Here is a 9,048-nt window from a genome sequence, read left to right on the forward strand (position 1 = left end):
GATGCTGGATATTATCAAAAGCTTTTTCTGCATCAATTGAGAGAATCATATGGTCTTTTTAAATTTGTTTATATGATGTATTATATTTATGGATTTACGTATGTTGAACCAGCCTTGGGATACTGGGTATACTTTTTGGATATGTTGCTGGATTATGTTTGTTAGGGTTTTGTTGAACATTTTTGCATCAATATTCATTAGTGATATTGGTCTATAATTTTCTTTTCTTTTTGGATCTTATCCTGATTTGGGGATCAAAGTGATGTTTGCTTCATAGAATGTGTTGAGTAGTATTCCTTCTTTTTCTATATTTTGGAAAAGGTTAAGTAATATAGGTGCTAGTTCCTTTTTAAAGGTTTGGGAAAATTCTGATGTAAAACCATCTTGGTCCCAGGCTTTTGTTTTTAGGGAGATTTTGTATAGTTGATGCTATTTCAGAACTCGATATAGGCCTATTCAACATTTCCACTTCCTTCTGGCTAAGTCTTTGAAGGTGGCGTGCTTCCAAGTATTAGTTAAATTCCTTCAGGATTTCATATTTCTGAGAATAAAGTTTCTTGAAATATTCATTAAGGATTTTTTGAATTTCTGAGGGGTCTGTTGTTATTTCGTTTATACCATTTCTGATTGATGAAATTAGAGATTTTACTCTTTTTTTCTTGGTTAGGTTGCCCAAAGGTTTATCTAGTTTATTGACCTTTTCAAAAAACCAACTTTTTGATTTATTGGTCTATTGAATAATTTTTTTGTTTTCAATTTCATTTAATTCTCCTCTAATTTTGGTTATTTCTTTTCTTCTGCTGGATTTGGGATTGGAATATTCTTCCTTTTTCAGTTGCTTGAGATGTCCCATTAAGTTGTTAACTTCCTCCATTTCTGTTCTCTTGAAGAAGGATTGCAGTGCTATAAATTTCCCTCTTTGGACTGTTTTAGCGGTATCCCAGAGGTTCTGATCATTTGTGTCCTCATTATTGTTTTGTTCTCCAAATTTGGTAATTTCCTTCTTAATCTCATCTCTGACCCACCTATCATTTAGCATAAGGTTATTTAGCTTCCATGTTTTTGTATGAGTCTGCAGATTCCTGTTGTTATTTAGCTCAAATTTTATTCCATGATAATCCAAGAAGATGCAAGGAATAATTTCTATACTTTTAAATTTGCTGAGGTTAGACTTGTGACCTAAGATGTGATTGATTTTGGAGTATGTTCCTTGGGCTGATGCAAAAAATGTGTATTCAGTTTAGATAGGATGAAATGTTCTGTAGATGTCTGGTAAATCCAAATGTTGGATGGTTCAGTTTAATCTAAAATTTCTTTGCTCAACTTCTTATTGGAGGATCTATCCAACACTGCCAAAGGAGTGTTGAAATCTTGACTATGATGGAGCTGGAAGAAATCAAGTTGCTCATGCCTCTTAGAGTGTCTCTTATAAATTGAGGTGCATTCTGGTTGGGTGCATAAATATTAATAATTGAAATTTCATCATATTGACTCTTACCCTTAACAAATATAAAGTGACCATCCTTATCCTTGCTTACTTTTGTTGATTTAAAGCCTATTATATCTGCGAATAAAATTGCAACACCTGCTTTTTTCTGCTTTCTATTTGCCTGGAATATAGAGACCATCCCTTCACTCTGAGTCTATATTTATATTTTAAGGTAAGATGAGATTCTTGTATGCAGCAGATATCTGGTCTGCATTTTTGTATCCAGTCAGCCAACCTGTGCCTCTTTAGGGGACAATTTAAACCATTAACATTAATTGAGAATATTATAAGCTTGGTGAAATTTTGGATATCAAGTTCTTCGAAAGTTCAGTGGTTATTTTTAATCCTTTCGCCACTAATAAAATCGGATCAAAAGTTTCTTGGTGAGTTTACTTTTGTGTTGGAGGATTACACTGGTCATTATGGAGGATAGGTCTGAGAATATCCTGGAGAGCTGGTTTAGTTATGGCAAATGTCTTCAACATGTGAATGTCATTAAGGTATTTAATTTCTCCATCATAGATGAAATTCAGTTTAGCTGGATACAGGATCCTGGGTTGAAAGTTATTTTGTTTTAGGACATTAAAAGTCAATGACCACCCTCTTCTAGCCTGAAAGGTTTCAGCAGAGAGATCTGCAGTCATTCTAATATTCTTCCCCATGTAGTTTATGGTTTTCTTATGTGTGGCTGCTTTTAGAATTGTCTCTTTCATATTAACTTTAGTGAAGTTAATTATGATGTCTTATTCAGGTTGAGTTGTGCTGGGGTTCTGAAACTATCTTCTATCTGAATTTCAGAATCTCTTGTTATATCTGAAAAGCTCTCTGTCATAATTTCATGAAGAAGAGCCTCTGTGTTTTGTGAAGCAACTTCGTCACCTTTAGGGAGTACCATAAGGTGAATATTAGTTTTCTTTGAATTATCCCAGGGCTCTCTGAGAGAATGATCCATTTTTTCTCACCAGTTCTCTTCCTCTTTAAGTGCTTGCATGTATTCAGAAGCTTTGTCTTCAATATCAGAGATCCTTTCTTCTACCTGCTCCATTCTGTTACTGAGGGATTCTGCTGTATTTTTCAGATCTTTGAGGCCTACAAACTCTTTCCTCAGTGTGTCAAAATCTTTGGTCATTTTATCTTTGAAATCTTTGAATTCTTGAGACATCTTTTGAATAATTCCTTGAAATTCGGATTCCCTCCTTTCCTCCATTCTGTTGATCTTATTTGCTATCCAGACTCTGAACTTGATTTCTGACAACTCAGACATCTGGTTATGGATGGAATCTTCAGTTGCATCTGCCATATCCTTCCTTAGGGAGGTTGATCTACTCTGGTTATTCATGTTACTGGAGTTTTTCCGCTGATTCCGCCAGAAGCTTAATTTACACCATTTGGCTAGATGAGCAGATTAGGAGAAGTTGGGTTGGGGGCTCTAGGAGTAGTGATTAACTAGCCTTTTGCCCAAAGGCTGGGACTGGTATCTGTACCTTTTCTCTTAGAGGTTTGCCAAGGATCCATACAGTGCTATAGCCTGAGAAACTGGGGGCCTCCTTGGTTTGGTGGGGCTAAGTTGCTCTGCCTTGTTTTCAGCTGGTCTGTGTTCTACCCTAGTAAATCAGTTACTCTGAGTTGAAGTCTCAGCTGTGGAGAAATGCTAGTGATTAAGTAAGTCACCCACTCCCCACCGGCAACAATTAGAAAAGGAAAATCACACCTTCCCACAACCACACACCCAGAGTACCACTTTGGATAGTCCTTGGGTGATTGGCCAAGTTCAAGAGGTCTAAATCAATTGACCCAGTCAGCACTGGTCTCAGGTGGGGGAGTTCAAAAGGTCTCTGACAACTAGATAGCAGGGGTCTGCTGGCACCTCAGGTATTACTGACTCTGGTGCTCCATGAGGTCAGAAGGAATAACCCAGCAAATAAATTAATCTGGGAAGGTTGATCCCTCCCTCCCACCTTGCACCTCTGTCATACCCAGTCACTGGTATCCCCACAAGGCTGTGACCCAGTTTCCCTTGATAAGCAGATGCCCCAGGAGTTTACACCTGCCTAAGTCAGAGCAAGATCTATGTCCCCTCAGCCAGCTCAATGTTCTTGACCACTATCCAACAAGGGGAGGTGAGGCCTGACAACCTTGGGTGTTTAATGGAGGCTGGGGTGGTTCACTCGGTTCCAGCCCCACACCTGATTGATGTTGCTGGCAGAACAGCACAACTTTGCAGATTTTGTTTCTGTCCTGGTTATCAGACGCTGCTTGAGGTGACAGAAACCACGACTCATTTCTGGGCAATGGCAAGCAATTAGAGCTCACTTTAATTAGGTGTCAATTCTGGCCTCTGCCTGCCCGCCTTTGTCTCAGCTATGATCCCCTGAGGACCGGGTGTGATTTAGCTTCAGTAATGCAGTCCTCTGGCTCAGCTTCATCCTGGGTGTAAAGCAGTCCTCTAGTTCAACCCACCCTGGGAGTAAAGCAGTCCTCTGGTCAGCCCTGCCCTGGGAGTGTGCCAGTTCTGTGGGAGTATTCTAGTCCCTGCACTTCTTTTACTCACATCCCAGATCTGCCTGCCAGTGGCTGTCACTGGAGAAGGTGCCTGCCTTCCTCTGGTTGCCCAGAGAGACAGGACTTGTCTGTCCTGGATAGCCCCAGGGGTGTGAGCCTTATTGGTCCTGCCGCTGCTGCTTTTCTGCACCTGGGGGCACTGCTGCTGCTCCTGTATGGCTCCCTCTCAGCTGACCATCCTCTCCTTACTCCCGTGCCACAGAATCAGCACAGCCAAGCAAGGGCCCTTCCCCTGTACACACCTCTCAAGAAAAGACCCAAGAATCTGGACTGCATGGGGGACAGGCTTCCAGACCTTGGGGTGAGAATGAAGGGGAGTGCTGGGAGTTCAGAGTTGCAGGTAGAGAATATATACAGTTTTATATAGTTTTATGCCTGGCAGGAGAGTGCCATGGCATCCTAGTATGAGTAGGAGGTTCAGTTTTTAGAGGGTCTCTCCCGTGGGATGGAATGGGAGGATGTTTTAACTCTGCTCACCTGTTTGTATGAAGTTTACTGTGAACCCTTCTCATGCAGGAGGGGACTCCCGTCTGCTTGGCGATTGATTTAGTATCTTTGGGGTTGTAGCTCTTCTCAGCAGGGTTGATGTGTGTTCTTCAACTTTCTCTCTTGGCTCTGCTCCAAACCATCAGCTTACTTGCTAAACTGTCTTTTAACTCTCCTTCTGGATGTGAGCCTCTGTGGAAACCTGGTTGCAGTCCACCATCTTACCTCTGCCCCCCATTCTCAGTACTTTAAAAAAAATAAATGATAAAAAAATAAGAATCTAAAACACATACTTGGTAAATACTGTTTCATAAAACATTTGTTTCCGACTTTCCATAAAAGAGAAGTTTTACAAATTTGATTTCATTCAGTTTAAAGATTTCTCTAGAGAAATTTATATCCAAAACTAAGTTAAAACACAAATTACAAAGTTAGGGAAAAAAGAAAATATTTGATATCTGTGAGAGATAATTAATTGCTCTCAGTCATATAATAAATTATTAGTATATTGTGTAATAAATTAGTATACTGTGTATGTATATAAATCTCAACTGTTTTACAAACTGACTTAAAAAATGATGAATCTATGATCAATAAAAAATGGGCTAAGAATATAAATTGATGTTTCACAGAAAAAAGAATAATATAATTTCAATCAAACAAATAAAAATATCTTAAACTCACTGATAGGTCTTTAAAAATGAAAAAATCTAAATAATTATTTACTTTTATATTTCTTGAACTCAAATTATAAATATTTTAAAGTACACATATTTAGGAACAGCTGTGAGGGAATGAAATATCTTGTGAATTCCTTTATATAAAAAAATTTTTAGGGGTAGCACCTGTGGCTGAAAGGAGTGGGGCATCAGCCCCATATGCCAGTGGTGGCTGGTTCAAACCCAGCCCCAGCAAAAAAAAGAAAAAAATTTTAGTATGTTATACAAACTCTTAAGAGCAAGATTTAGTTTTATCATATGTTCTTTGTTCTGTGCATTATTTTTACTAGATACAAAGCTTAACTTTTGGATTGGTACTTTGATTGTTGAATTTTCATTGTTAATGGCACAAATGAAGAGTTTGATGTACTATGCTACATAATAAATTATGACAACTTAAGTATCACTATATATATATATATATATATATATCATCTAGAAGTTTTTGTAAATCAGGGGTTTAGTCAAAGCTTAACTGGTTCTCTGCTCTTGAGGTATTAGTTGGGCTGTTTTCATGTCTAGAGGCTCAGCTGGGGTAATTATACTCTGAGTTCACTCAGTTGTCTTCTTATTCTACCTGAAATTGTGAAAGCTGAAGAAGAAATGTGGAGGAACAGGCTAGAAATTGCCCAGATTGACACGAATGGAACATTATGGGCAATTCTGATGAAAAGCTAAGGAAAAGAGAAGCTGAACAGAGAGAGTAAATCTCAGGAATTACTTGACTGCTCATGATTGGAGTGTTAGCAGAAATATGGACAGCAAAGGCCATCCTGGTGTAGTCCCAGATGGAAATGAGCAAAATGGTGTTGGAAACCAGAGTAAAGACCATCCTTTGTATACTGTTGCAAAGAAATCGGCAGAATTCCATCTACGTCCTAGGACTTTTGTGGAAGAAAGACATTAAGAAGGATGTACTAGGACATCTGGCCAGAGAAATATATATGTAGCAACACATTCTAGGCACATCATTAATTTTTTGGCCACTTATACTAAAAGAGAAAAATAATTTAAAAATGGAATTTAGAATTCAAAGAGAAGCAAAACAAAAAGATTGGGAAAACGCTCAGCCTGGCCATATAAAGAATAATTAAAAAAATGTTTAGGAGAGAATACTAAAGATGTGGCCAATAACCATGTGCTAAACAGACAGATTTACAGATAAGACAGCCAGTTTCTACTCATCAATACCATGGGAGAAGGATCTTGAAGTTATTTCAGATATGTTTTAAGTAAGCTGAGAACCAAGTTTCCAGAGAGGGAACCTCAGCATTTGCTTCCCAGGGCCACCTCAAGACCATTCCCTATATCTTGGGGTAGTATTTCTTGGCTATCCCACTAATAGCTTAAGTGGACCCAGGTGTGGCTCAACCCACTGAGACCTCACACCACCTGAGAAAGTGGCAGGTCTAAGACTCCAGCTCATGAGAGCTGTGTAGACTGAGCCCAGCAAAGCCAAAGGAGCAAGGCTGACTGTGACCATAAGGAGCCCAATCTCCAAAGAGTCAAAGATTTTTCTCCAGCTTTAAGATTTAATGTTTTCCCTGTTGGATATTGAACTTGGGACCATTTACGTCTTCCTTCTTGCCTATTTCTCGCTTTTGGAGTGGAAATGTCCAACATGTCTCATTATTGTATTTTGAAAGTAGATAATTTTTCTGATTTCAAAGGCTCATGGCTGGAGGGAATTTGCTTCAGAAGGAATCATGCATTGAGTCTCACCTATATCTGATTCATGAGAGACTTTAGATATTGAACTTTTGAGTTGATGTGAGAAAAAAATCAATACTTTTAGAATGATTGGGATAGAATGAATGCATTCTGTACTGTGAGAAGCATGTATATTTTGGAAGCCAGGGGCAGAATGCAGTGATTTGAATGTATCCCCCAAAGTTCATGTGTTGAAAACTTAATCTTCCATGCAACATTGTTGGGCGATGGGGCCTATTAAGAAGTCATTAGGTCTATAATGGATTAATGTTGTTATCATGGGAGTGGGTTAGTTATTTCCAGAGTAAAGTTTGAGTTCTGCTCTCTCCTGTGCTTTCTCTCTTTTGCTTATACTCACTTAATCCACCATCAGATAACACAGCAAGAAGACCTTCCCCAGATGCCGGAGCCTTAACCTTAGACTTCCTAACCTCTAGAACTGTAATAAATAAGTCTCTGTTCTTAATAAATTACCCAGTCTCAGCAGCACAAAAATAGATGGAAACAATAACTGAAAAAAGAATCAAATAATAGTCTGGGATTTCTTATAGGTTGAATCTTATGTATAATAATACAAGTTGCATGTGTTACATGTTTTGGATATGTTATTTCTTCACTTTTAAAAGATAGTCTAAATTTCTTTTATCTATAGGATATATCGAGTCAAATTCTAAGTGCTATCTGATTCCTCAAATATTTGGAGACTACTCATTAGATATTCATGAAAAACTGGAATAAATTCTTGTTGCTCTCTAATTATCCACAAAACTCTCAGACAAGAGAAAGGCAATTTAGTTTTTTGAATTTAAGTTATACTGAGATGGATTCCAAGTCAGCAGGAGATATAACTCTGAAAGGTTATGTAAACAATTAACCTTTGAAAATAATACTTGCTATGTGAACACACATATCAATAAAAATAATTACCGGACTCTATTCACATTTAGCCAAAGATTGCAGTGGGCAATTTAGAAAACATTTAAAATATTTGCATACCATTCAGTGTGTTACATTTTCTCTGCTTCTCTATTAACAGGTCAAGACAGGAGATTCTGTATCAATGTATAAAGTAGGAACAGTGAGTATTTGATTGACAAGCAGCAATAGCTTTCTCATTAAAAAAACAATACTGGGCATTATTTGTTGAATCTGTTGTTTAGGACAGTAAGCTGATTTCTTAAGGTGTCAAGGTTTGAATTCAAGGTGTAAAAGAAATTTTCCAACAGAAATGTGAGGAGGAAAAAATGTTGCTATAGAAATAATTTTCCATGAATTTGCTTATCAATATGTGGTCTTCACACAGGGGTGAAGTGTCCATCTTCCATTCCACCCCCCGGGGTGGGGGGGGAAATTGGTGCCAGGTCAGGAGCCCAAAGGTCACTCAGTACCTTCAGGTCTTTCCAATCCAGCACCGGCCCAAGTGCAGGGTGGGGGTACTCAGAGCCCAGAGGGCATTACATCTCTGGTCTCTAGTTTAGAAACAGTGCACAGCATAGGAATGACTCTAACTTGTAACACAGAGACAGTGGCATTGAGGAAATTGGGTCTCCCCCTCAGGGGGACCTTTCCACATCTCAGGCCTGTGTCATAAGGGCAGGGTGGTGGGGTGGCTGCCAAGCAGGACAGACTCCTTCTTCCCTGAATAAGGTAATGTTGGGTCCAAGAAAGCCTCCCAAATTAACCCCAACTGACAAACTCGAGACTCGCTCCAATGTAAAGGGCATAAGATGAGATTTATTACAGACCCTGGAGGCCCAGAGGGCCTGGGCCTGGACTCTCCTGGCATGCAAGCCGAGGACGAGCCCCGAACTTGGGGTGAAGGCAGTTTTTATGGGGTACAGAAAGCAAGAGGGGTAGGGTCAGATACGAGTACACTTTTCACTGGTGGTTGGTGATTTCATTAGTAAAGGAGGAAGTAAAGGAGGATTTGCATTGGTAGCTGATGATTTCACTAGTAAAGGTGAATTTGGATTGGTACAGGTGAGGGGTGGAGGGTCCCTTAACCGGGGGCTAGAGTTGGTGCAACCTGGTTACCTGTATTTCAAGGTAATAGAAACTTATTGTTTTATTGCAGTAGGGTGA

The sequence above is a fragment of the Otolemur garnettii genome, unplaced genomic scaffold, assembly GCF_000181295.1.
Source record: "Otolemur garnettii isolate 467f Iridium unplaced genomic scaffold, OtoGar3 scaffold00020, whole genome shotgun sequence".
NCBI classification, from domain to species: domain Eukaryota; kingdom Metazoa; phylum Chordata; class Mammalia; order Primates; family Galagidae; genus Otolemur; species Otolemur garnettii.